General features: G+C 39.7%; 1 pseudogene; it reads right to left on the bottom strand.

Moving 5' to 3' along the window:
• Positions 1-4,682: 4,682 nt before the first annotated feature.
• On the bottom strand, positions 4,683-6,937 carry LOC139448611 (complement C1q-like protein 2; annotated as a pseudogene).

The raw sequence follows: 6,937 nt of genomic DNA, 5'->3' as shown, positions 1-6,937 counted from the left end.
AAGAAGGCAGAGAAATATTTTCGACGCCATCCTACTGTACAAAATTTAAACAATTTGAAAATCAATTCTGCCAAGGCTCGACGAACATTTAAACACAATAAACGTCAGTCTTGGAAGAACTATGTTTCTAAAATCAATTCTCGCACGCCTATGTCAAAGGTATGGAATATGATCCAAAAAATCAAAGGCAAAGGTTCCAAACCTAGTATTCGTCATCTAAAAGATGACAATAATTTATTGACTGAAAAATCAGATATTGCAAATAAATTGGGCGAAACTTTAGCTAAACATTCTTCTTCGTCAAATTATAATCCAAAGTTTCAGAAATATAAACAACAACAAGAAAAGAAAAACGTTAATTTTAACTCTGAAAATGGCGAAGACTATAATGAAGTTTTTTCACTACATGAACTACACACTGCTTTAGCACAAGCTCATGATACTGCATCTGGTGCTGATGATATTCATTATCAGCTCTTAAAACATTTGCCTGAATCTTGTCTCACAACACTACTGAATATTTTTGATGATATTTGGACAACAGGACATTTTCCTCCTTCATGGAGAAATGCTATAGTTGTACCCATACCAAAACCTGGCAGGGACCATACAGACCCATCAAATTATCGACCAATTTCATTAACTAGCTGTGTTTGTAAAACCATGGAGCGCATGGTAAATAATCGATTAGTTTGGTTTTTAGAAACCAATAATCTGATTAGTAACATCCAATGCGGTTTCCGTAAAAACCGAAGTACAATTGACCATTTGGTTCGTTTAGAATCATTTGTTAAAAATGCTTTTGTAAATAAACAGCATGCTGTATCTATCTTTTTCGATCTTGAAAAAGCTTATGATACCACTTGGAAGCATGGTATTTTAAAAGATTTACATGACTTTGGTTTAAGAGGCCTCTTGCCTCAATTTGTATCACAGTTTTTAACTGACAGACAATTTCAAGTTCGTGTTGGATCAACCCTGTCTGATCATTATAATCAGGATCAGGGGGTTCCACAGGGCAGTATTTTGTCTGTCACTTTGTTTAGCATCAAAATAAATAGTTTATCTAAAGTATTAAATGACTCAATAGATGGGTCATTGTTTGTGGATGATTTTAATATTTCATGTCGTGGTCAAAATATGCATACCATTGAAAGACAGTTACAGTTGTGTCTTAATAAAATTAATAAATGGTGTCTTGAGAATGGATTTAAGTTTTCACAGACCAAAACAAATTGTATTCATTTCTGTCGGAAATATAAACTCCATAAAGATCCAGAACTCCCTTTAGATGGCACTCCAATTAAGGTTGTTAAAGAAGCCAAATTTTTGGGATTAATTTTCGACCACCATTTGACGTTTTTCCACATATCAAATATTTAAAGACTAAATGCCTGAAGGCCCTAGATCTGTTAAAAGTCGTCTCGCATTCTAAGTGGGGAGGGGATCAGACAACCCTCCTTCACCTTTATAGATCATTGATTCGTTCTAAATTAGATTATGGCTCCATTGTATATGCTGGAGCTTGCAAGAGCAATTTAAAAAAGCTAGATTCAATCCACCACCAAGGACTCAGACTGTGTCTTGGTGCTTTTAGAACTTCTCCTGTTGACAGCCTCTATGTCGAGGCTGATGAACTCCCTTTGAAACAACGCCGTGTTAAATTGTCTCTTCAATATATCACTAAATTACACTCTAATCCTGCTAATCCTGCTTATGACTCCGTTTTTCAACCCCTATATGAAGAGCTGTTTCAGAAAAAAACAAAGCTGATTCCACCACTTGGAATTCGGATGAAATCACATATTATTGCTGCAAATATAGATCTTGATATTACCTCACCGTATCGTCTCTTGTCTACTCCTCCCTGGCAGCTGGTGAGGCCAGACGTAGATGTTTCTCTAACCCGTTTTATTAAATCTGACACCAATCAACTTATATATCAACAGGAATATGTACAACTAAGAAATAAATATGACGCCCACCGTTTAATCTTTACTGATGGATCCAAGGATGGTGGCAAGGTGGCATGTGCCACTGTCGTTGGAACAAAACATATCTCATCTAGAATACCAGACACTAGCTCTATTTTCACTGCTGAGGCCAATGCTCTTCTTACAGCCTTAAAATACATTCAACGACAGTCTGCATATAAACAATTTATCATCTTTTCTGATTCTTTGTCTTGCCTTCAGGCACTGAAAAAATTCTCCTCTAATCATCCAATTATTTTAAACATTTTAGAACTTTATAATGATCTTTCAACTGGCCAATACGACATCGTCTTTTGTTGGTTGCCCAGTCATGTGGGCATAAAAGGCAACACAATGGCTGATGCTGCAGCTAAAGCAGCACTCAACAAATCTGTGACACCACTTCTTCTTCCCTACAGTGACTATAAACCTGTTATCCGTTCTTACATCAGAAATCTAATGCAGAAGAAGTGGGACACCCAAGTGGGTATAAATAAATTACATGCAATAAAACCAAATATCGGTTATACCTACTTGGGTTGTCAGTCCAGGTTTGAAGAGGTCATTATGCGACGATGTCGTATTGGCCATTCAAGATATACACATGAGTATCTATTGAAAGGTGAAGATCCTCCGTTTTGCATCCCTTGTGATGAAAGAATCACGGTCAAGCATGTCCTGCTTGACTGTATTGATTTTGCCATCACAAGGGATAACTATTTCAAATCTTCATCTCTTAAGGATCTTTTTAATAGTATCAGTTGTCATTTAATTGTTGGATTTTTAAAAGAAATAGAACTTATTGATAAATTTTGATTGTGTACATAGTTGATTTATATAATATTGGTAGTGTTTAATGAGTAACATAGATGGTTCGTGGCTGTATCCTCAAAGGGGGTTGAAGTAGTGTAAAATTATTGTCCCCCTGAGAGGATATGTAAGACCACGTCCTGAAAGTACGTTTATTCATACCACTGTTTTTAAACGTAGTATATTTGTTTTGTTTTAATTATGGCTTAATTGCGTACCATCGCCAGCTGCTGAAGGGATGGTGTAAATCCTGCTGGGGAGCCGTGCAGGTAGCAGAAGTATTGTAAGTCCCCACGGGCCCCAGTTAGGTGGCCTAACTTTGGTTGCTGGCGATCTCTAGCCCGTTTTTTATACTGTATTGTTGAAAAATAGGTTATTCTTTTAATTGTTCTAAACTAGTTTTACTTATAAACTGTGATATGCTAGTTGTTCTACTGTCCTTCGGTGACAGCTTTAATATATAATATAAATGCCTAACTTGTTCAACCTAGTTCACATCGCTATATGGCTGAAATATTGCCGATGCGATGTAAAATTTAACTCACTCACTCACTTCTTTGAACTTTGTTTCTATGTACATGTGTTATCACCTTTAAAATATTCATAATACGGACCTCTGTCTAAATCAGACTCACTTTCGGCCCCAAGTAAAACGTTCATTTCGCCTGGATGTAAAAAAAATGACGCAATGATGTCCAAAGAGACATTCTACTGAAGCACACAGTACACATTGAACGTCCCTCGCATGAATGCGTGATGCGAATGCGACGGGGTAATACTCTCAAATGTTGGGAGGCAATAGGAATTTCAAAGCTTTTATACATGGGTTACGGTGTTCTCAGCATTCGGGAGAATTTTACTGCGCTCGTCCTTACGGTAGACTACACACAATGCATGGTGATAAATGATGATTGAATATCGACGTTTATTTGTTTGTTGTTTAACGCCGCACTCAGCAGTATTCGAGCTATGTGACGGCGTCTGTAAATAATCGTAAATAAATCGCCTATAATAAAAGGCGACAATGCTTGTCGTAAGAGGCGACTTTCGGGATCAGGTGGATCACTGGATTGTCTGGTCAGACACGATTATTTATCGACCGCCGTCATATAACTGGAATATTGCTCAGTGCGGCGTAAAACAACAAAGGAACAAACAAACATAAAATCGACATGTCCGACATTATATAGACGGCGGTCTGTAAATAATCGAGTCTGGACTAGACAATCATGTGATTGACATCATGAGTATCGATCCGTTCAACTGGGATCGATGACGTGCATCAAAAAAATCAGCAAGCCTGACCACCCGATCCCGTTAGTCGCATTTTACGACAAGCAAAGTCCCCTTTAACGGCAAGCATGGGTTGCTAAAGACTTATTCTTTCCCGGATTTTTACGGGTCATTATGTTCTGGTGGAATGCTGGAATTTTTATCGGGAACAATCTGGAGAAAATATTTATGCAGCAAATTTGTCTGCCATAAAACTTACATTGTAATGAGGTGTTTTAATTACTAAAATATCTGGTTTTGGAGCTGTAGCTGGAAAGTAAGTATCTAATCTCCAGACAAAGACCAAAGCTTGCTGACAGCGGAACCCCCCCACCCCCACCCCTCCCCACACACACATACCCAACCCCCTCCCCACACACACATACCCACCCACTACCAACTACTGTCTGCCGCCATGTTTCCTGCTGATGTGTGATGTATCGTCTATGTCATCCTTACAACGTCACACAATCACATATCTCAGTGTGCGTTGTTTATGTTAATGGCCATATTATGTTGATAAGCCATTCACCCACCTACCTCTAAGAGAATCCTGTCCTTTTTTAATAACATTGTTCAGAGGAATAAAAAGTTATTTTCTGTAGCGAATTGCTAACCAAATAAAGATCATCCGTCAACTAATAAAATGGCCCCACCAAAGTATGAGGAAGTATCACCATAGACGAAGTGGAATCACGACATCTCCACCCAAGCATCTTCTCCTCTGTCCAGATGGGTGACAGTTACAGCAGAAGCATCAGCGTAATTTCTATTCGAGTGTGTTTTCAAGTATCCGGTTACTATGTTCACTCCTCCTGACTTCTTGATATAGACGTTCGTGTACGAGGTTGAGTTCCACATTTCCAGGTGCGTCCAGAAGATGTAAGTTCCAGAGACGGGTGCAGTGAACTTCCCAGTGGTTGTGTTGTAGGCAGAGCCAGCGTTGTAGTCGACGTGACTGAATTTCATTGGGATGTTAGCAGGCGATCTGATTAGTTGGAAGGAGACTTGGAAAGACACCTTTCTTTTCTTTGATGCTGAATAAAAGCAAAGAAGTCACATATCAAAAGAAAGACTGCATTATGCTTAACACCATCAAGAATGAGTGAGTGAGTGAGTTGGTTTAACGCCGCTTTTAACAGTATTCCAGTTATATCACGGCGCGTCAGCTTAATGTGGGAGGAAAGCCCGAAGTGATGCAGGTCTCAGACGTTTACCATTTCGGTGAAACCCACGAGCACGGGTATGGTGCTGACAAACCTAGAAACATAATCGGGGCGAATCGGGATTCGAACCCACAATCATAGGTTTCTGGCGTGCGAATCGCGGCGCCTTAGACGAATGGGCCATCAAGGATGACTACAAACTATATCCTGAAGTGATTATGAAGGTTGGTTATCATTCACTCATGTCACGACCAGTGAAGATCACAGTAGGTCTTCAGCAACCCATCCTTGTCGTAAGAGGCGACTATCCTTAGGGTCAGACTCGCTGACTTGTCATCGTATCACAGTTGCGTAGATCTATGCTCATGACTCGATTATTTTCAGAGACAGTTGTCAAAAAGCTAGAATATTGCTGAGTGCGACGTCAAACAAACAAAAGTTCATTTCATTGAGTTTCTGTGTCATGTAAGTAACAAATATGTTTTTATGAATCTGGTGACAGTAATTGATATGAAGTGACTGTAGATCCCCATCAACTTATGCTTGTCGTAAAACGGGTCTAAATAGATCGGATAGTCAGTGGCTCAGTGACTGATTACAAAGTCAGCGTATCCAAATTGCTTTGAACTCTGCTGCTTATCATATCAACGACTTGAATGTCCCTTTATATTTTCAGACGGCTATCACACAACTGGATCACTAAACCAACTACATATGGATTTAACAAGAAAAAACAACGACATATGATTTCGATTAGTTATCAATTTTGAAAATATACCTGCGTATAACGGATGAAGTATATTATGTAAAGTAATATTTGCGGAAATATATTCTAATTGGGAGTGGGGAGAGGGTGTTGAACATGTCGTCTATGGATCAGGAACTCATTCTGCAGAGTTGGGCCCCTACCTGACTTTGGTTTATGTCTGTAGCTACAACAACGTCTAATATCCGCATCACCTGAGTCATTCCATATTGAGCTGACACGCCGTGATGCAACCCTGATTCTGAGTTTCAACAAACGCACCCTCTAACTAAGTCAAATGGAGTCGACGGTGCGGTCAACTGGTATAGATGAGCTTACTCTAGAATTTGAACTTGTACTTCTGAAAAGCATCTCATATCCAACATCATTTGTTTTATGTTTGTTGTTTCACGCCTCACGATCATGACATCATGAGCATCGGTCCACACGATTGGGACCTGTGTCATGCATCAACCAAGTCAGCGAGCCTGTCCACCCGATCCCGTTAGTCGCCTCTTAGGACAAGCATATCCAATATCATATATTTTCAGTCTCCACTGACTTGTAATCATAACTTCCACTTTGTACCAAACAAATGAACAAAAACAAAACACTGAATTTCCAGCAATACGAAAAGCAATTACTTATCAAGTGCCGTGACCAACTGCATATTGTCCAGCGATTGGTTCTGTAAAATGGACAGGTTATCAGAAGATACCCGCAGTTCTGCCTTCAGGGACGCCATTTCATTTTTTCAGAGAAGAAATCTCAGCGGCTGCCTGTGCCTTGTTGGCCTGTAGATCTGATTGTAGTTGCACAGTCGTTGTCTGAAGGCCAGTCACGGTCTGTTCGAGAAGGGTGACGTGGCTTAGAAGGCTGGTTAGATCTGTGCTACCGTCCGGCGTTGTATGAGGCAGTCCAGAGAGAGACCTGCAAAGCAAAATGCAGAGAGAGAGAACCGCCACATACAT

Source organism: Haliotis cracherodii, unplaced genomic scaffold (genome assembly GCF_022045235.1).
Source record: "Haliotis cracherodii isolate W230 unplaced genomic scaffold, xgHalCrac1.p SCAF_7, whole genome shotgun sequence".
Lineage (NCBI taxonomy): Eukaryota > Metazoa > Mollusca > Gastropoda > Lepetellida > Haliotidae > Haliotis > Haliotis cracherodii.
Note: the sequence above shows the minus strand (reverse complement) of the source record. Positions and strands in the feature narration are given on the sequence as shown.